Below are 22,185 nucleotides of genomic sequence, written 5' to 3' on the forward strand. Positions count from 1 at the left end.
CCAGCCTGGCCAACATGGCGAAACGCCGTCTCTACTAAAAATACAAAAACTGCCGGGCGCGGTGGCTCAAGCCTGTAATCCCAGCACTTTGGGAGGCCGAGGCGGGTGGATCACGAGGTCAAGAGATCGAGACCATCCTGGTCAACACGGTGAAACCCCGTCTCTACTAAAACTGTAAAAAATTAGCTGGGCATGGTGGCGCGTGCCTGTAATCCCAGCGACTCAGGAGGCTGGGGCAGGAGAATTGCCTGAACCCGGGAGGCGGAGGTTGCGGTGAGCCGAGATCGCGCCATTGCACTCCAGCCTGGGTAACAAGAGCGAAGCTCCGTCCCAAAAAAAAAAAAAAAAAAAAAATTAAAAAAAAAAAAAAAACAAAAACTACCCAAGCCTGGTGGCATGCACCTGTAATCTCGCCTACCCAGGAGGCTGAGGCAGGAGGATCACTTGAACTCGGGAGATGGAGGTTACAGTGAGCTAAGATCGAGCCATTGCACTCCAACCTGGGCAACAGAGCAATATTCCATCTCAAAAAAATAATATTAATTAATTAAAAATTAGCTGAGTGTGGGTAGGGCGCAGTGGCTTACACCTGTAATCCCAGCACTTAGGGAGGACAAGGCAGGAGGATCAAGAGGTCAAGAGATTTGAGACCTCCTGGCCAACATGGTAAAACCCCGTATCTACTAAAAATACAAAAATACCCCGTATCTACTAAAAATACAAAAATACAACTGGGCATAGTGGCACACAGTTGTAATCCCAGCTCCTCAGAAGGCTGAGGCAGGAGAATCGCTTGAACCCAGGAGGCAGAGGTTGCAGTGAGCCGAAATGGTGCCACTGCACTCCAGCCTGGTGACAGAGCAAGACTCTGTCTCAAAAAAAAAAAAAAAAAAAAATTAGCTGAGTGTGGTGCTGCATGCCTGTAGTCCAAGCTATTTGGGAGGCTGAGGTGGGAGGATTGCTTGAGCCCAGAAGGCAGAGGTTGCAGTGAGCTGAGATCATGCCACTGCACTTCACTCTGGGCGACAGAGACTCTGTCTCTCAACAAAACAAAACAAATGTGTTTAGTTGGAAACCTGAAAATGAAACATTTTGTTCCTACCCTCACTCCCAATGTAGAAAACTTAGTCAAAGCTTTCAACAAACTCTCAGGTAACAGCAACTATTTGGGAGAATCAGTAGATCCTGGTATCTGACTGCACAGAGAATAAGGGAAGAGTCAGAGACAATGGACAGTTGGTCTCCGGCTGGAAAGCATCCAGGAGATTAGGGGACAACCCAGAAGGTATACCTGGTCCTCACGCCAGCTTGCTGGGCAAACTTGGACTCATGACCCTTTCCCCCACCTCTGCCAGCCTCCCACTTCCCCAGTAGGGCGAATCCCAGTGCCCTGGAGTTTTGTTTTTTTTTTGAGATGGAGTTTTGCTCTTGATGCCCAGGTTGGAGTGCATTGATGCCCACGTTAGAGTGCATTGATGCCCAGGTTAGAGTGCAATGGTGCCATCTCGCCTCACCAAAACCTCTCCTTCCCAGGTTCAAGAAATTCTTCTCCCTCAGCCTCCCTAGTAGCTGGGATTATAGACACCCGCCACCATGCCTGGCTAATTTTGTATTTTTTAGTAGAGAAAGGGTTTCTCCATTTTGGTCAGGCTAGTCTCAAACTCCTGACCTCAGGTGATTCGCCTGGCTCAGCCTCCCAAAGTGCTGGGATTACAGGCATGAGCCACCGTGGCCAGCCGCCCTGGAGATGCTTTTAAAATGTCCAAAGTTGCTCAGGGGAAAATCACCTGATGCTGTGATATTAATCACATCACCTCCCAGGCCTGGTTTCCCACCTGCTTTCCTCTCACTGAGCCCTTTCTCCCTATAAGGACCTCTCCAGTCACAAGGGCCATGACCCTGATTCTTCTCAGCTTCTAGGCAGCAGGAAAAATAGCTCAAGGACCCTGCGCAACACCAAACAATGAAGACTCTGAAGAAATGCTGGAACCAACATGAAGAGAAAAGTCAGGAAGCATAAAAGGAGAGATGCTACCACTGAGTTCCTACTGGGCCAGAGGCCGTGCTACATGTTTTCAGGAGTGAGAGGCTGTTGCAAGATTTAAATATGTGTCCACACAACGTTTGGCTGGGGGCTGGCACACAGTATGTGCACAAATAGTACAATAAATGTTTGCTGCACTATTTGTATTACGTCTCTCTTAATCCTCACAACGACCTGCGCGTTAGTCTCCAACTGAGAAGCAGTTTGGTAGAGAGGGGTGTGTGCTTCTGTCAAACAAATCTGGGTTCAAATTCTAGCTCTGCTGTGTCTAGGCTTTTGTGGCCCTGAGAAAGACACTTTACTTTATTTATTTATTTATTTTTTTGAGATACAGTTTCGCTCTTGTTGCCCAGGCTGGAGTGCAAAGGCATGATCTCAGCTCACTGCAGCCTCCACCTCTGGGGTTCAAGGAAGTCTCCTGCCTCAGCCTCCCGAGTAGCTGGGATTACAGGTGCTCGCCACCATGCCTGGCTAATTCTTGTATTTTTAGTAGAGACAGGGTTTTGCCATGTTGGCCAGGCTGGCCTCATGCTCCTGACCTCAGGTGATCCCCCCGCCTCAGCTGATCCACCGCCTCAGCCTCCCAAAGTACTGGGATTACAGGCATGAGCCACTGTGCCCAGCCCACTTTACTTTTCTGAGTCTTGGTTTGCACATCTGTAAAGAGGGGGGAAACACTGGTACCTACCAAACAAAGATTCATCTAAAACCTTCAGTGGCCAGGAGCGGTGGCTCACATCTGTAATCCTAGCACTTTGGGAGGCCAAGGCGGGCAGATCATGAGGTCAGGAATTCGTCCAGCCTGGCCAACATGGTGAAACCCCATCTCTACTAAAAATACAAGAAATTAACCAGGCCAGGCATTGTGGCGGGCACCTGTAATACCAGCTACTTGGGAGGCTGAAGCAGGAGAACTGCTTGAACCCCAGAGGCAGAGGTTGCAGTGAGCCAGCCACACTACTGCACTCCAGCCTGGGTGAGAGACCAAGACTGTCTCAAAAAAAAAAAAAAAAAAAGGCAGGCTCCATGGCTCACACCTGTAATCCCAGCACTTTGGGAGGCCGAGGCGGGCAGATCACGAGGTCAGGAGATTGAGACCACCCTGGCCAACATGGTGAAACCCCGTCTCTACTAAAAATACAAAAATTAGCTGGGCGTGGTTGCGTGTGCCTCTAATCCCAGCTACTCAGGAGGCTGAGGCAGGAGAATAGCTTGAGCCAGGGAGTCAGAGGTTGCAGTGAGCCAAGATCTCGCCACTGCACTCCAGCCTGGGTGAGAGTGAGACTCCGTCTCAAAAAAAGAAAAAAAAAAAAAAATAGACTCATGGTTTGGGCCTACTCAGCATCTGTGGCTTCCCTTCTGGTGAGAAAATCTCGACTTTCTTTTGGGAATCGCCTTCCCCTACTATCAGGCCTGTTGACTTAGGTGGGGTTAACACACCTCTTTCAAGCTACAGAAGCAAGAAGATGTGACCCACATGGGGCCAATTATATGTTCCATCCCTCTGGTCACAGTGACTGGTTTGAGGGTGCCCTTATGACTCATGCCAAGTCCATGAGAACACTGGAAGTTTTGTCAGATCTGTTGGGAAGGAAATAAACCTTTCTTTTTTGTTGGGTTGGGTTTTTGTGTTGTTGTTGTTTGTTTGTTTGTTTGCTTTTTTTTTTTTTTTTGAGGTGGAGTCTCTGTTGCCCAGTCTGGAGTTCAGTGGTGTGATCTTGGCTCACTGCAACCTCCGCTTCCCAGGTTGAAGCAATTCTCCTGCATCAGCCTCCTGAGTAACTGGGACTACATGCACCTGTCACCACACCCGGATAATTTTTGTATTTTTAGAAGAGATGAGGTTTCACTATTTTGGCCAGGCTGATCTCAAATTCTTGACCTCAGGTGATCCACTCACCTCGGCCTCCCAAAGTGCTGAGATTACAGGTGTGAGCCACCTGTTTGCTTTTTGAGACAGGGTTTCCCTCTGTCACCCAGGCTGGAATGCAGTGGTGCAATCACATCTCACTGCTGCCTCAACCTCCCAGGCTCAGGTGATCCTCCTCCTACCTTCAGGCTCCTGAGTAGCTGGGACTACAGGCATGTGCCAGTATACCTGGCTAATTTTTGTATTTGTTGTAGAGATGGGGTTTCGCCATGTTGCTCAGGCTGATCTCGAGCTCCAGGGTTCAAGCAATCCACTCACCTCAGCCTCCCAAAATGCTAGGATTACAGGTGTAAGCCACTGCACCCAGCCTGAAATGAACCTTTCTTTGGCGTTGACACTGGGAGGATATAAGCTTGGAGCTGCTGGAAGTTGCTAGATAGAGAGAGTACCCAAATGCAAAGCACACCCAGAGGAACTAGAGCTGAAGGAGAGAAAGAGACTGACGCTGCCAACTCTAAGCTCTTGCCTAAACTCTTTTTTTTTTTTTTTTTTTTTTTTGAGATGGAATTTCACTCTTGTTGCCCAGGCAGGAGTGCAATGGTGTGATCTCAGCTCAAGGCAACCTCTGCCTCTTGGGTTCAGGTGATTCTCCTACCTCAGCCTCCCAAGTAGCTGGGATTATAGGCAAGTGTCATCATGCCTGGCTAATTTTGTAATTTTTTAGTAGAGACAGGATTTTTCCATGTTGGTCAGGCTGGTCTCGAACTCCCGACCTCAGGTGATCCGCCCACCATAGGCTCCCAAAGTGCTGGTATTACAGGCGTGAGCCACTGCACCTGGCCTTTTTTAATTTTTATTTTTTTAGATGGAGTTTCGCTCTGTTGCCCAGGCTGGAGTGCAGTGGCATGATCTTGGCTCACTGCAACTTCTGCCTGCTGGGTTCAAGCAATTCTCCTGCCTCAGTCTCCCAAGTAGCTGGGACTACTGGCACGCACTACCATGTCCAGTTAATTTTTTGTATTTTTAGTAGAGACAGGGTTTCATCATGCTGACAAGGCTGGTCTTGAACTCCTGATATTGTGATCTGCCCACCTCGGCCTCCCAAAGTGCTGGCATTACAGGAATGAGCCACCTCACTCGGCCTTGCCTAAACTCTTGAACAGACAAGTCTAATGTCTGTACATCAAGTTTCAGGTACATAAAGCAATAATGAGACAATAATTCTCTCTTTCCCTTGACAACCAAAAGAATCCTTATTTGGCAAATGTATCAGTTAGGTCCTAAGTGAAAACAGATGACACACTCAAATTAGAATAATTTGAAGAGGGTTTATTTATGACGGTATGCACGGGTGCAGAGAAACCATAGGAATAGCACAGTGACCCGGGGCTAGCAACACTTGAGGAACTGTTACCCACCTTAGGGCTGAAGGGACAGGTGAGATCGATGCCTGAGGGGGGGAGTTTTGGAAAAGAGACCTCCTTAGGAAGAGCTGTGACTGCCCATGGAGGATACCTGTCAACCTGTGGAGGGAGCAAGGGAATAACTACCCAACCTCTCTCCCTTCTGGCCCCTCAGCCCCAGGCTCCGCAGTGGCTGAGCTCAGGAAGGAGCCTGAAGGCAAAGGAGCCTGCTGATGTGTCCAGACAAGGCAGATGCAGAACAGGGCAGAGAAGAGTGAACCGTGGGTCTGGAGGGGCAGACAAGAGATGGCTGGCCCTCCCAGAAAGCAGCACAGCCTGGTCTGGCTGTCTCTCCCAAAGCCCCATCATGACTGGTGACAATTTGGAATCTCAGACCAGAGGGTTTTTGTTTTGTTTTGTTTTGTTTGTTTGTTTGTTTGTTTGTAAAGGGATAGAGTCAGGGCTGGGCACTGGCTCACACCTGTAATCCCAGCACCTTGGGAGTCTGAGGCAGGTGGATCATTTGAGGCCAGGAGTTTGAGACCAGCCTGGGCAACATAACGAAAACCTATCTCTATCAAAAAAAAAAAAAAAAAAATTAGCTGGTGGTACATGCCTGTAATCCCAGCCACTCCAGGTGGCTGAGGCTTGAACCTGGTAAGTGGAGGTTGTAGTGAGCTGAGATCATACCACTGCATTCCAGCCTAGGCAGCAGAGTGAGACTGTCTCAAAATAATTAATTAATTAATTAATTAAAGGGACGGGGTCTTGCTTTGTTGTCCAGGCTGGTCTCGAACTCCTAGACTCAAGTGATCCTTCCACCTTGACCTCTCAAAGTGCTGGGATTACAGGCATGAGTCACTGAGACTGGCCAGACCAGAGTTTTAAAACTCGCATCGTTCCCTTTGGTCTCTTCCATACATCTGTGTCCCTCCTTCCCTAGAGAAGACCCTATAGGAGGTTGGATTTCTGAGAATCTGGCAAGAAGCCACTAACTATCCCAGCTTACTTTGCAGGGAAGTAGAAGCCTCTGGCTCAGCCTCCCAGTGACCAGAATCCTGGGCTGACCCTCAGGCCTCGTCCTGCCAGCTCCCTTGCCCTACAGACATCTTTCTGCTTGCCACTGTGGCCCCAGGCACCCCCAGACATCAGCTCCATGACTTTCCTTTCTCTCCATAGGAGATGTCTGTTTTCTTCTGCAGCTAAGCCAGAGCAGGTTCTGGGATTCCCCGCTGCTGGCAAAAGCCCCAAAGTGCCCTGAGGACGGGGCTGACTTGCATCCAACTATCTTCTTTTGGTCACACAGACACCTGTTCCCTCTTTTTTCTTCCCAAGGCACTCGCCTGAATCTTCTTTGCCAAAATGAGTTCCTCCCCACCTTTCAAATCCAATTTAAACCTTAGAATCTTTCAGTTTCAATACCAGAGGACATAAAATTTTTAAAATTAAAAAACCTTAAAATCTCCTCAGAAAGCCTTCCTCATCAGTTCTCCCAACTCCACTCTTGCTGTTATGACGAATATCATCAGAAGGACTTCCGCACATAAATACCTAATGATAGCAACTAACATGTACTAAGCTGTACTAAGTGCTATGGCCCATCACTGAGCTATTTGCTGTACAGAAACCGTCTCATTTAATCCTCACAGCCACCTGGCAAGGTATGTGCTACCACTATAGAGAATATGTTGTGATTGGTACCCCTGGACTGTACCATGAGGTGACCTTAGGGGCAATTACTTTATCCATTTCTACAGAAAAAAGTGAGGCTCAGAAAGGATAAATTACTATCTTAAGTTCACACAAGCAAGCAAAAGGCAGAGATGAGACCCAAACCCGGATATGACTAACCCCAAAGCCTATATTCTATTTTTTTTTTTTTTTTTGAGGCAGAGTCTTGTTCTGCTGCCCAGGTTGGAGTGCCATGGTGCAATCTCGGCTCACTGCAACCTCCACCTCCCAGGTTCAAGTAATTTTCCTGCCTCAGCTTCAAGAGTAGCTGGGACTACAGGTGCCCATCACCATGCCCAGCTAATTTGTGTATTTTTAGTAGAGACGGGGTTTCACCATGTTGGCCAGACTAATCTTGAACTCCTGACCTCAGGTGATCCACCCGACTTGGCCTCCCAAAGTGCTGGGACTACAGGCATGAGCCACCTTGCCTGGCCAAAGCCTATATTCTTAAAATTGCAATAATTTTCTGTGTCCCACATATGTGCAGTTCCAGAGTTAGGTAGTAGCTGGAGGAGTTTCTGAATTTTCTCTGTAACATGGTCATCTACGTGCTAGAATGGCAGTCAGTGAACTTAATATGCAAATGAAATAAATACTCTGTACAGTGTAAACAATGTTCTCTCTCAAGTGTTTGCAGCAAACACCACGACTATCCCTTTGTAGTTAAACCCACTTGGCTGCCACTCTTGCTCTCAAACCGCCATGAGGTGCCGAACACCAGAAAAGGGTTTCATCAGAGATGTCAGTGTGAGATTAAGAACACACAACATGGCCAGGCGCAGTGGCTCACGCCTGTAATCCCAGCACTTTGGGAGGCCGAGGTGGGTGGTTAGTTTGAGGTCAGGAGTTCGACACCAGCCTGACCAAAAAAGTGAATCCTCGCCTCTAATAAAAATACAAAATTAGCCGGGCGTGGTGGTGCACATACCTGTAATCCCAACTACTCAGGAGGCTGAGGCAGGAGAACCACTTGAACCCAGGAGGGAGAGGTTGCAGTGAGCTGAGATGGCTTCACTGCACTCCAGCCTGGGTGACAGAGCAAGACTCTGTCTCACCAAAAAACAAAAAATTAAAATAAAAAAAAAGAACACACAACATGGGCATGTCCATAGGAAAAAAGAAAAAAAGGAAAAAACACACGACAGATGAAATAAAGAAAAGAAGGGAACTCACTGGCAGCTACCGGTAAGATGCTCAGGCTATTAGCCTGTCGCTCTCCCCACTGCCAGGAAAGCCATCTTCAGCCACTTGGAAACCTGGCCCTGCTTTCACTTCCTTTGTGAAATGTCCCAGGTGGTATTTTCCCCACAGTGTAAACAAGTCTTTTTACATTAATCAATTCATTTAATTCTCACAAAAACACTATAAAGTAAGTACTGTTATCTCCATTTTACAGATGAGGTAACTGAGGCACAGAGAGTCTAAGTAGTGCACTCAAAGTCACGTGACATATGGTAGTGCTGGATTTAAACTCTTGAGTTATTGCAGAATTTGTGCTCTCAAAAACTACTACTCAGGCTGGGCGCAGTGGCTCAAGCCTGTAATTCCAGCACTTTGGGAGGCCGAGGTGGGCGGATCACCTGAGGTCGGGAGTTTGAGACCACACTCGCCAACATGGCAAAACCCTGTCTCTACTAAAAATACAAAAAAATTTAGCTGAGTATAGTGGCATGTGCCTATAATTTTAGCTACTTGGGAGGCTGAGGCAGGAGAATCACTTGAACCTGGGAGGCAGAGGTTGCAGTGAGCTGAGATTGAGCCATTGCACTCCAGCCTGGGCAACAGAGTGAGACTCTGTCTCAAAAAAACAAAACAAAACAAAACAAAACAAAAAACAAACCCACTACTCTGTAGTTTGACAACAAAGCTAAATGAAGATAATTAGAAAATCCACTGTTGCACCAGAACTGCAGAAGGGCTGTGGAGATACGCTTTTTTGTAGAATCTATATGCTCCAGTGATGTGGAAGGGAGATCTCCCACCTAGAATGTGTGGTCAGTGAGGCCTGGGTCACTCCCCAGACCAGGTTCTCTCCTCCAAGCTCCAGACTTTCATCTGAGCCCTGCAGTAATCCCCTCAGAAAAAGAATGCTTCTTTCCCTATTGTTCCAGCAAAAGTCCTAAGATTGCTCTATCAACTACCTTGATTGTGTGCATAACATTGACCCAGTTACGGAACTAAAGGATGGAATATACTGACTTATCAGACCTGGGTGATATGCACACTCTTCTTGCAGCCACACCTGGACCACACGGAGCAAGAATGGAGAGATGGTTCCTAAGGAAAACTAGAATACTGAGAAGAGGAGAAAGAATAATGAGCAGGCAAAACAGATGATCCAGGGATTCAGGCACTGACACTGGCAATTACAAGCTAGTGTGATAAATGACTTGACAGCAAGGAACTGGCACTGGAAAAGAGGAAAAGAAACACCTAGGGCCGGGCGCGGTGGCTCATGCCTATAATCCCAGCACTTTGGGAGGCCGAGGCGGGTGGATCACGAGGTCAAGAGATCGAGATCATCCTGGTCAACATGGTGAAACCCGTCTCTACTAAAAATACAAAAAATTAGCTGGGCATGGTGGTGCGTGCCTGTAATCCCAGCTACTCAGGAGGCTGAGGCAGGAGAATTGCCTGAACCCAGGAGGTGGAGGTTGTGGTGAGCCGAGATCACGCCATTGCACTCCAGCTTGGGTAACAAGAGCGAAACTCCGTCTCAAAAAAAAAAAGAAACACCTAAACCAGAGGAAGTGGCATGTAAACTAAAAGACCTAAGGAGGAGGTATCCAGGACTAGGAGAGTGGGGGATGGCGAAAGGAAACAGACTGTGCATCCATCCTTCCTTCCTTCCTTCCTTCCTTCCTTCTTGCTTTCTCTCTTTCTTTCCTTCTTTCTTTTTTGACAGCGTCTTACTCTGTTGTCCAGGCTGAAGTGCAGTGGTGCAATCTCAGCTCACTGCAAGGTTCAAGGGATTTTCCTGCCTCAGCCTCCAGAGTAGCTGGGATTACAGGCGCCTGCCACCATGCCCACCTAATTTTTGTATTTTTAGTAGAGATGGGGTTTCACCATATTGTCCAGGCTGGTCTCAAACTCCTGACCTCCGGTGATCCACCTGCCTCACCTTCCCAAAGTGCTGAGATTACAGGTGTGAGCCACTGTGCCCAGTCACATTTCTTGAAATGTATGAGATTGTGGCCTAAACATTCACAGAGTCCATAAGGACGAAGATGACAGGCTAGACTGGGTGCTTTGAAGTGGTCCTGAGCAGAAAGGAAGGAAAATGAATTTGGGGCTGAAGAAATGAAGTTTTCAGTTTGGATACTGATTCGGAGGGGTACATGGATCATCCTGTTAAAGATATCAAAGAGCCAGATGAATATGTGAGTATGGCATTTGGGGCAAGGATCTCTGGACAGAGATCTGGGTGTGATCAGCACAAGGATGGCCATTGAATGACCATCATTTAAGGTCACCAAATTGTCACTGAGTGTAAGAGAGATCCTTGGGTGAGAGGACCAAGTGGGAACAGACTCTTCAACAAAGACATCCAGATGGCCAAATAGCACAAGAAACAAACATGTAAAAACATTATCACTGGTGGGCTTGATGGCTCATGCCTGTAATTCTAGCACTTTGGGAAGCAAAGGCAGGCAGATCACTTGAGGCCAGGAGTTCAAGACCAGCCTGGACAACATAGCGTGACCTTGTCTCTACAAAAATTTAAAAATTAGCCAGGTGTGTTGGCATGCACTTGTAGTCCCAGCTACTCAGGGGGCTGCTTGAGCAGGCAGGAGGACTGCTTGAGCCCAGGAGGTGGAGGCTACAATGAGCCATGATCATGCCACTGTACCCCAGTCTAGGCAACAGAATGAGACCCGCCTCAAAACAAAAAATGTTATTACTTATTATTATGTGGGCAGGCATATTAAAACAATGAGATACCGCCATGCACTCATTAGAATGGCTGAAATTTGAAATTAAAAGGACCGACAATATCAGCAACTATACCACTGAAAGGAGTGTAAACTGGTACAACCACTTTGGAAAACTGAAAGTATTTACTAAAACTAAACATACGTATCCCCTCAGACCTATAGTTCCACTCAAATATATATAACCAAGAAAAATAAATGGTTAAGTCTACCAAAAAGACATATGTAGAAGAATGTTCATAACAGCATTATTCAGAATAGCCAGAAGCCAGAAACACACCAAATGTCTCCACTGTTATATGTTCATTCCATAGAATACTATACCACATATGCACAAAAAACTAAGTACTAAGTACTAACATGGATGAATTTTATAGCTATAATATTGAGTGAAAAAAGCCAGAATAAAAATAATGTACACCATTCAATTCCATTTAGAAAAAACTCAAAAACAGGTATAGTCAGTTGATGGTAATGGAGGTCAGAAATACCAGTTTCTATTGTGAGAGGTGATATGTCTGAAAGAGAACCAAGAGAACCTTCTGGGGTCCTGGAAATAATTTGTATCTTGATCTGGTTGATGGTTATACAGGTGTATACATGCATAAATCTTCAAGCTGGGGGTGGCGGTATGTGCCTGTAGTCCCAGCTACTCAGGAGGCTGAGGCAAGAGGATTACTTGACCCCAGGAGTTTGAGGCTACAATGAGCTATGATTGCACCTGTGAATAGCCACTATACTCCAGCCTGGGCAATGTAGCAAGACCCTGTCTCTAAAAACAAAAAACAAAAAAAATTTTTTTTTAATTAAAAAAATCAGAAAGTAGGCTGGGCATTGTGGCTCACACCTGTAATCCCAGCACTTTGGGAGGCTGAGGCGGGTGGATCACCTGAGGTCAGGAGTTTGAGACCAGCCTGGCCAACATGGTAAAACCCCATCTCTACTAAAAATACAAAAATTAGCCAGGCATGGTGGTGGGCACCTGTAATCCTAGATACTCAGGAGGCTGAGGCAGGAGAATCACTTGAACCTGGGAGGCGGAGGTTGCAGTGAGCTGAGACCACGCCACTGCACTCCAGCCTGGGTGACAACAGTGAGAATTTGTCTCCAAAAAAAGAAAATCAGAAAGTATTCACCCAGTTGTTCATTTAAGATTTGTGCACATTACAGTATCTATTTTATACCTAAAGGTGGGGGTGAGGGAAGGTTTAACCTGTCTTCCCAAAGACAAAAGTACCAAAGTCAGCACTGATCCAGGGACTCTGTGTGTTTTACAATTTGTGATTTGATGTGACAGTTTCACGAGGCCCATCTTAATGGTGAAATTCCCCAGGGCAAGAGCCTCTCTTTTGATTGTTGTCTCTACTGTTCCAAAGCATCCATATTGGGGCTCAGATCACAGCAGGCCCACAATGTCTATGACTCAGTATCTGCTCGGAACAGCACACCCAGCCCTTCAGTGTTCAACTCAACATTCACTTGCCGAGTATCTGCTCTAAGCCAGGCCCTGTGCTGAGAGGTAGAGGTACGAACACAAGTAAGACACCATCCCTACACTTGAAAAGCTGCCAATCAAGAGGTGGGTACCCCAGGATGAAGGACAGGACCTTGCAGCAGCCAACCCATCCATCAACACACGTAAAATAATATTAGTAACAAACAACCATCATTTATGAACTGCCAGGTGCTTTATGGTGTAACAGATTTGTTTTTTCTTAATTGCTATTTTAAACCACAACTGCCTGCAGCTACTCTTGTCTATTAGGGGAGTGGCATAATTTTTCTCTGGGTAGAGCGTTCTTTGTTTGGGAAAATACTTAATAAGTTGCTTTGGCATGAAGAATGAAGCTCCCCAGGGCTAGGGCAAGACAAAGACAGCTGAACTGCTTTGCAAAGTAGAGTGGAAAAATGTGGTAGCAGAGAGAGCGAGTGGGGGGCCTGAAAGCAAAAGGCTCAGGTGCCTTAGAGAACCACCCCTTTGCCTTCCTAATCTGACTTATTCTTCAGGTTTTACCTTTCAAAAATCACTTCCTCAAAGCACACAGCCACTAAAAAGAATGAGGTAAAGCTCTTTGTACTGATATGGAAAAAAATGCCCTGGCTATATTGTGAAGTGGAGGCAGGGGAAGTAACCAGCTGGATAGGTGCATAATACAGCCCCGTTTTTAAAGATGAGGGCCCTATATATGTACTTGCACTTGGATACATTTGGAAAGTCCCTCAGAAAAGTATATAACACTCTGTTAACAGCTGTTACCACCAAGTAAATTGGAGCTTCTGTTTTCAATTTTTACCCTTTATCTTTAAATATTTTACCATGAGATTTTTATCTCTATTTATTTATTGTATTTATTTACTTTTGAGACCAGATCTTGCTTTGTTGCCCAGGCTGGAGTGCCGTGGCACACACACAGCTTACTGTAGCCTCAACCTCCCAGGCTATAAGTGATCTTTCTTGTTCTGGAGAGAGATGGAAAAGCAGCAGCTCCCGCTGTCTTCACTGCCTCAGCCCTGGGGGACACCTCAGCCTCCCAAGTAGCTGGAAGCACAGGTGTACCACACCACACCCAGCTAACTTTTTAAAAACTTTTTTGTAGGAACTAGCCACTACACTACAAAGTGTTGGGATTATAGGCATGAGCCACCTTACCCAGCCTGAGACTTTTTTTTTTTTTTTTTGAGACGGAGTTTTGCTCTTGTTGCCCTGGCTGGAGTGCAATGGTACAATCTTGGCTCACTGTAACCTCCGTCTCCCTGGTTCAAGAGATTCTCCTTTCTCAGCCTCTCAAGTAGCTGGGATTACAGGCATGGGCCACCATGCCTGGCTAATTTTGTATTTTTAGTAGAGATGGGGTATCTCCATGTTGGTCAGGCTAATCTCAAACTTCCGACCTCAGGTGATCCGCCCACCTCAGCCTCCCAAAGTGCTGGGATTACAGGCATGAGCCACTGTGCCTGGCCCCAGCCTGAGACTTTTAAAAATGGGGTAGGCTTGATGCAGTGGCTCATGGCTGAAGTCCCAGCACTTTGGCAGGCCAGGCGGGAGGACTGCTTGAGGCCAAGACAAGCCTGGGCAACACAGCAAGACCCCCGTCTCTCCAAAAAATTTAAAAATTAGCTAGGATGGTGGAGCATGTCTATAGTCCCAATTACTCTAGAGGGTGAGGCAGGAAGATCACTTACAGCCCAGGAGGTCAAAGCGGCAATGAGCCCTCTTCATGGTACTGCACTTCAGCCTGGGCAATAAAGCAAGAAACTTTCTCTAAAAAAAAAACAAAAGCTGGATGTGGTTGGTGACGCCCACCTGTAATTCTAGTACTTTGGGAAGCCAAGAAGAGAAGATTGCTTGAGCCAGGAGTTTAAGACCAGGCTGGACAAGGCAGTGAACCCTCATCTCTGTGATAATACCTTTAAAAATTAAGGGAAAAAAACAAAAACCTAATCTTCTATTGTAGATCAGGTCCCCATGGTATCCTGCTCTCTTCCTTTGTGATATTTAGTACCTTTGGAATTGCCTGCCTGTTGACTCCCCTACCCGTCCACGTTTTGCACCCAACTTGCTCCCCTTGGCTCCAAGACTACAGGGACCAGGAATGCCGAGCAAAGTGCTCGGCATAGCAATTGACCAAATGAATGCGTCCTTCCACCTTCCAATGACTTTTCTCTTGCCTGGCTTTTGAATCTTCCAGAGAAAAGAGAAAACAGCTCAGCCCCATTTGTGAGTGCTGCCCAGGCCTGGCTCACAGTGTTCCTGCACATTCCCCACCCAGGGCAGGCTGAAGATGCCCTCTTTCTTGTTCTGGAGAGAGATGGAAAAGCAGCAGCTCCTGCTGTCTTCACTGCCTCAGCCCTGGGGGACACCAAAATGCCTGAGACCACAACAACCTGTAAGAGGTGTGAGCAGGTGGCAGAGCCAATTACGGGAACAGGCCCAGGCATGCTGGCTGACCTTGGCAGATGTTTCCCTTCCGTTTTCCTTTTCTTTTTCTTTTTTTTTTTTTTTTGTTTTTTTGTTTTTTTTAGACGAAGTTTCACTCTTATGGCCTGTCTCCCAGGTTCAAGCAATTCTCCTGCCTTAGCTTCCCAGGTAACTGGGATTACAGGCATGCGCCACCACACCTAGCTAATTTTGTAGTTTTAGTAGAGACAGGGTTTCTCCATGTTGGTCAGGCTGTTCTCAAACTCCTGACCTCAGGTGATCCACCCGCCTCGGCCTCCCAAAGTGCTGGGATTACAGGTGTGAGCCACCGAGCCTGGCGCCCCCATCTTCCTTTTCTTTCTAGCAGCTAGGGGAGGAGGGAATGAAGCCCTAATTGCTTTCACCTTGAGAAAAATCTGCTGCTGACCATGTGCAGAGAGAATCATTCTGTCATACAGCAGGAGGCTGGAAATTAGATCAGATCAGGAAGGCTGGCATTTTCCCTGAGGCTCTCGACTAATGACCAAGGGGAAGAGAGGCGCTTGGCCTAATGCACCTCCTCACTCTTCCCTACCAGTCACACAGTGGTAGCTGAGCTCTTCTCTTACTTCTGCCCAGAACCCCACAGGGAACTCTCCACGCCTTCCCCCTCCCCACCCAGCCTGCTGTGACTAACATGTACCTTCACTAGGTCTTGCCCAGGCCACAACTCAGGCAGCTGGGTGAGAACTAGAGCTATTCTCACAGGCCCCCGACTGCCAGGCAGATGCCTCTGTCGACCCAGCCAGCCTGTCCCTGCTGAGTTCAGACAGGAAGGCAAGGCCAGCCACTGGAACTACCAGGGAGAGACATCAGCCAGCCACATGTGCCCAATTCTGCCCAGACACTTCTAACAGTTGAGGTAGTGGGTGAACTCGCATGCTTTCTCCATCCCTGATGAAAAGCAAGTTCAAAAGCTGCCACATACCGTCGTCAAACCCTGGGGAAAAGACAGGACCCAGACAAAGAGAAGGCACTGTAACTCGATAGAGCAGTCTTGAGTGATATTGATGCAGTAGAGAGTCAACCACCACACGCTCAGCATGGGAGCCACCGAGAATCACCCAGAGTGCATGTGATACTGTCGTTAAGCAATTAATGAGGTACAAAGCTGCAGAGCACTAACTGGTTACCTACTGGATCCCCAGTACATATTTCCTATAAGAAATTCTGGCCAGGCGCGGTGGCTCACGCCTGTAATCCCAGCACTTTGGGAGGCCGAGGCGGGTGGATCACGAGGTCAAGAGCTCAAGACCATCCTGGTCAACATGGTGAAACCCCATCTCTACTAAAACTACAAAAAATTAGCTGGGCATGGTGGCGCGTGCCTGTAATCCCAGCTACTCAGGAGGCTGAGGCAGGAGAATTGCCTGAACCCAGGAGGCGGAGGCTGCAGTGAGCCGAGATCGCGCCATTGCTCTCCAGCCTGGGTAACAAGAGCGAAACGCTGTCTCAAAAAAAAAAAAAGAAATTCTGGGGAGGGCCGGGACAGTGGTTCACACCTGTTAATCCCAACACTTTGGCACACCAAGGCGGGGGAATCGCTTTAGCCCAGGAATTTGAGACTAGCCTGGGTAACATAGCAAGACGCCATCTCTACAAAAAAATAAATTAGCCAGGTGTGATGGCACATGCCTATGGTCCCAGCTACTTGGGGGCCAAGGTAAGAGGATAGCTTGAGCCCAGGAGGTTGAGGCTGCAGTGAGCTGTGATCACACCACCGCACTCCAGCCTGGAGCAAGCAAGAATTTCATTAGAAAAAAAGAAAAGAAAAGAAATTCTGAGAAGGCAATAGAAGTTCATAACTTCATACATTGCCCACTGCAACAACTTTCTGGCTATGTGACTTTGATGGTGTCACTTAACCTGTCTGAGCTTCAATTTCCCCATCTGCAAAATGAGATTAATAATACCTACTTCAAAGGGCTGCCATGAGAATGAAATTAATATATATAAACCATGTAGTGCAGCATGGTGCCCACGAAGTGCTCACTAAATGGCCACTGTCCACATTATTATTATGAAGCCACCAGTGTACACTGCAGTGTGGACACTGTGGGCAGATGGAGTGTGGTGGGGCCTTTAGGACCATGCAAACCTGGTGTGAAATCCTGGTTTCATTACTTCTACCTATGTGGCCTTGGGAGAGTTCATAAATTTCTTTCCGTTTCAGTCTCCCTCTGTAGAAAGGTATCAATAACACCTACCTTGTCAACAGGATAAAGCCTGGTCGTTACCAGGACCCAAGCCTGCAGAAGATGCTCAGGAAATATTAGCTGCCGTCAGTACCAAATCATCACCCTCTTTCCGGCATCCTTCACCTTTTTCATTTCATAGTTTTTACAGAGAGATGACAGTCTGCTCAAAGTAATTTACTGTGGGGAAGCATATTGATTTTTTCAAAGCCAGTGGTCTCTTTCCTGTCCTGATTCTTGTCATCTCTACTATTTGACCCTGGTGGCCACCTGAGACCTCCTCCCCCGTGGTTTTCTTGACTCCAATACCCTGATATTTGCTTCTCTCTCTCTCCTCCCTTTTTCACAGGATCTTCAGCCTCCCTGGCTTATTCCAGTCCTGTGGCCCCCACGTTCTACCTGTTCTCCCCAAAAGAAAGACTGTGTGGTCACCAAAACCAATCTGTCTGCCATTCCTTCTGATCTCAAAGGTATCATTATTCTCCTGGCCACCCCTACATAAAATCCCAGATCCTTATCTTTTTTCTTTCCTTTCTTTCTGAATCCAGTCAATTGCTATTCTGTTTTTTCCTTCAAAATATTTCTCATATCCATCTCCTCCTTTTCCATGTTCCCTCTTGCCAATGTCAACTCAGGCCTGATCTAGTTTAAACGGCCAATTCCCATCCATTCCGAGTATCACAACCTTCCTAAAAAGATCACTTGAAGCTCACCACCAGATATTCTTTTTCTACCACCCTCTCATCTCCATTCAGAATCGTATTAAGCCTTTTTCCTTCCTGCAGTAGATTCAAGAGCATTCAAGGCCTTTCATATCTAGATTTTCTAGAGTTGACTTTCCATCAGGCCCCAGTCCAGACCCTCCATTCTGTACATCCCTTATCCACCATGTCCATCTCCTTTCCTTTGCATTTGTATCTTCCTCTGCTTGGAGTGTCCCTCCATTTCCTAGCCTATTCAAATTTCATCCATCCTTCAAGGCCTGGTTCAAACTCAACTCCTTCCTGAAGCCTTCCCTGACCACTCTGGTGGACAGTGATCACTTCCTCTGAGTTCCCTTTTATGGTGCTGGAGGTGTAGGGTTGGTGGTGGTGAAGAGCTGACTATTTGAGGAACTGGTCAGTGCCTGCTGGATCACCTGCCTATGCCTTCAACTTATACCTAAAGGCAGAAATGGCATCTCCCACATCCTTGTGGATGACACAGCCCAGTGGTTTGGAGTTGAACAGACTTGTGTTCAAATGCTAATCTGTCACTTTCCTACTGGTTATAAGACCTCAGCAAACAACCCACCCTCTCCAAGTCTCATTTTCCTCATCCAAAATATAGGCGTCATAAAGGCCTTATACAGTGGTGAAGATTAAATGATAATGTAAGCAAACAACATGGCACAATGCATGGCATACAACCTAGAAAGGTAGGAATTATTATAGTTTCTGGCACTCTGCAGTCTAAACATTATTTTTGCAGCCTTGCTCATTTGCATAGCCAAACAGTAATTTATATAGACTGTGATATCTCACTATAGGTATATCTGCTTCCCAAACCACTTGCTTTTTCCAACTTTCCACTTTTATAAATGCTACCACTGTTCCAAGGCTCCAGGGATCAAACCTTGGCAATGTACTCAGCTTTTTCTGCACTTTCATGGGCCAAACCCATTGGCACTGAACCATGAGCTGTCTTTAACTGTTCTGAGATGTCTTAACTCCTCGTTGGTACTGTGCCTGCTTTGAGAGCAGGAACTATGACTTGCACTGCCTTGGTACCTATTACACCAGCATAGAGCAGGGACTCAATACAGATTTGTTTTCTTTTCTTTTCTTTTTTTGAGATGGAGTCTTGCTCTATCGCCAGGCTGGAGTGCAGTGGCATGATCTCGGCTCTCTGCAACCTCCACCTCCCGGGTTAAAGTGATTCTCCTGCCTCAGCCTCCCGAGTAGCTAGGACTACAGGCACGCAGCACCATGCCCAGCTAATTTTTGTATTTTTAGTAGAGACGGGATTTCACTACCTTGGCCAGACTGGTCTTGTACTCCTGACCTTGTGATCCTCCTGCCTTGGCCTCCCAAAGTGCTGGGTTTACAGGTGTAGGCCACAGCTCCTGGCCAGATTTGTTTCCTAAAAAAAAAAAAATATTTCGGATCTCCTCCTCGGTGAGGAAGCTGACGCTCCGGTTCAAGCAGATAATCAAGGCATCATGGCCGCTCTTAGACCCCTTGTGAAACCCAAGATCGTCAAAAAGAGAACCAAGAAGTTCATCTGGCACCAGTCAGACCGATATGTCAAAATTAAGCGTAACAGGCGGAAACCCAGGGGTATTGACAACAGGATTCGTAGAAGGTTCAAGGGCCAGATCTTGATGCCTAACATTGGTTATGGGAGCAACAAGAAAACAAAGCACATGCTGCCCAGTGGCTTCCGGAAGTTCCTGGTCCACAACGTCAAGGAGCTGGAAGTGCTGCTGACGTGCAACAAATCTTACTGTGCTGAGATCGCTCACAATGTTTCCTCTAAGAACCGCAAAGCCATTGTGGAAAGAGCTGCCCAGCTGGCCATCAGAGTCACCAACCCCAATGCCAGGCTGCGCAGTGAAGAAAATGAGTAGACAGTTTATGCGCACATTTTGTGTTTAAATAAAACTGGCATTCCTTAATTAAAAAAATATATATATTTCAACAAACTACAGGGGCAAGTGTGAAGGAGGTATGATAGCTATCTAAAAAACGAATAAGATATTCTGTGATTATGTTTTATCCTCTCCTCTTTCAATAATTCATGAATTCCTCCTACTCATTTTTTTTTTTTAGACAGGGTTTCACTCCTGCCACCCAGGCTTGGAGTGCAATGGTGCGATCTTGGCTCACCGCAGCCTCTGCACCCCCAGCTCAAGTGATTCTCCTGCCTCAGCCTTCCATGTAGCTGGGACTACAGGTGCATGCTACTGTGCTCAGCTAATTTTTGTAATTTTTGTAGAGATGGGGTTTCACCATTTTGGCCAGGCTGGTCTTGGAACTCCTGGGCTTAAGAATGAGCCACAGTGCCCAGCAATTCCTCCTACTTGTTTTTTGTTTGTTTTGTTTGCTTGCTTGTTTGTTTGTTTGTTTTAGACAGAGTCTCACCCAGGCTGGAGTGCAGTGGCACGATCTCAGCTCACTGCAACCTCCACCTCCGAGGCTCAAGCAATTATCCTGTCTCAGCCTCCCAAGTAGCTGGGATTATAGGCATACACCACCACACCTAGCTAATTTTGTATTTTTAGTAGAGATGGAGTTTCACCACATTAGCCAGGCTGGTCTTGAACTCCTGACCTCAGGTGCTCTGCCCAGCTCAGCCTCCCACAGTGCTGGGTTACAAGTGTGAGCCACCACACCCAGCCCTTCTATTCGTTCTTTAAGGCCCAAATCAATATTCTCCCCTCCAAGGTCTGCCATAAGCATTGTTTCCTTTTTTCTTTCATTTATACTACATATTTAATTGCATAGAGATTTTACCAAATTTTTAAAGTTAAAAATAGAAAAAAATTAAAATAATGTAGAACTATGTAAAGTGATTATAAAGTTTTTTCTCGTATTCCCATTTCTCAAAGGTAACAACTGGGAACACTTTGGTGGGTTTTCCTCCAAATCTTTTTTCTGCTACACTGGAAATTAATGTACCAAGATAGAATATGAAAATAATCTTTTTAAAATAGTTATGTTCATCTTCAATTTTATAGGCCCAAATTGGCTATTTTGGGGATAGTGAGACTAAAATAAATTCAATATGAGAAATAAATGAGAAAACTTCAAATCTGTTCCATAGTACCTTAGTAACTCCACTAGAGAGTGCTTGCCATACTGTGCAGTTTATGTACACATCTGTATCCCAGTTGGCTTGTACAACTGGCAGCAACCACCACTAATTTTTATATTCTGAATATCTAATTTGCACATAGTAACTGCTCAATAAATTTATTTTATTTTATTTTTACATTAAAAATTTATTTTCAGAGACAGGCTCTTGCTCTGTCACCCAGTGGCATGATCATAGCTCACTGCAACCTTGAACTCTTGCCTCAGGACTACAGAGGTATGCCACCATGCCGGGCTTAGTTTTTAAATTCTTTTAGAGTTGAGGTCTCACTGTATTGCCCAAGCTGGTCTCAAACTCCTGGCCTCAAGCTATCCTCCCATCTCAATCTTTCAAAGTTCACAGGGCCTCACTCTTGTCACCAAGGCTAGAGTACAGTGGCACGATCATGGCTCAGCAGCCTCCACCTCCTGGGCTTAATCAATCCTCCTACCTCAGCCTCCCTCAATCCTTCTTAATATGTTTTATAACTTTGTTAATTTATTTTTAGTAATAAACTCATGTTTATTTCAGTAATTTTGCAATTCACCATTAAATGATTGATTTGTCATTCAGGATCTTAGCAAGAAACTGAACTAACCTTAGATAATTCAAGAAACTTCCATGAAGGGAATATTCAAGAGATATGGGTAAAGTTATGGGAACCAGGGAGGTTGAGGCAGCCAGAGGCTAGCAATAGCCGGAAGCCACCATGACTGTGCTTGCTCAAAAGGCAAGGAGGGGAAATGGAGTTTCCTTGAATGCCAAGCCATGGAAGAGGGGCCACAGACAGAAGCTAGTGTCTTGGAAGGAAGTAGCCATTGCCAGAAAAAATTTAAAATGTGGCTGGGCGCAGTGGCTCACGTCTGTAATCCCAGCACTTTGGGAGGCCAAGGCAGGTGGATCACCGGACGTCAGGAGTTCCAGACCAGCCTGGCCAATACAGTGAAACCCCATCTCTACTAAAAATAGAAAATTAGCTGGGCATGGTTGTGCCTGCCTGCAATTTCAGCTACTCAGGAGGCTGAGCCAGGAGAATCACTTGAACCCAGGAGTCAGAGGTCACAGTGAGCCGATATTGTGCCACTGCACTCCAATCTGTGCTACAGAGTAAGACTCTGTCTTAAAAAAAAATTTTTTTTAATTAAAAAAATAAAGTCAGAGAATGGATGAGAGTGGGAAACACAGGGGAAGCACAAAGTCCATCAGCCACCAACC

The 22,185-nt window shown here is 46.4% G+C and overlaps 1 pseudogene; it reads left to right on the forward strand.

Moving 5' to 3' along the window:
• The first annotated feature begins 19,295 nt into the window (after window positions 1–19,295).
• On the forward strand, window positions 19,296–19,778 carry LOC116529609 (annotated as a pseudogene).
• The last annotated feature ends 2,407 nt before the right edge of the window (window positions 19,779–22,185 follow it).

The sequence above is a fragment of the Sapajus apella genome, unplaced genomic scaffold (assembly GCF_009761245.1).
Source record: "Sapajus apella isolate SASKATOON/1434 unplaced genomic scaffold, GSC_monkey_1.0 scaffold62, whole genome shotgun sequence".
In the NCBI taxonomy this organism is placed as follows: domain Eukaryota; kingdom Metazoa; phylum Chordata; class Mammalia; order Primates; family Cebidae; genus Sapajus; species Sapajus apella.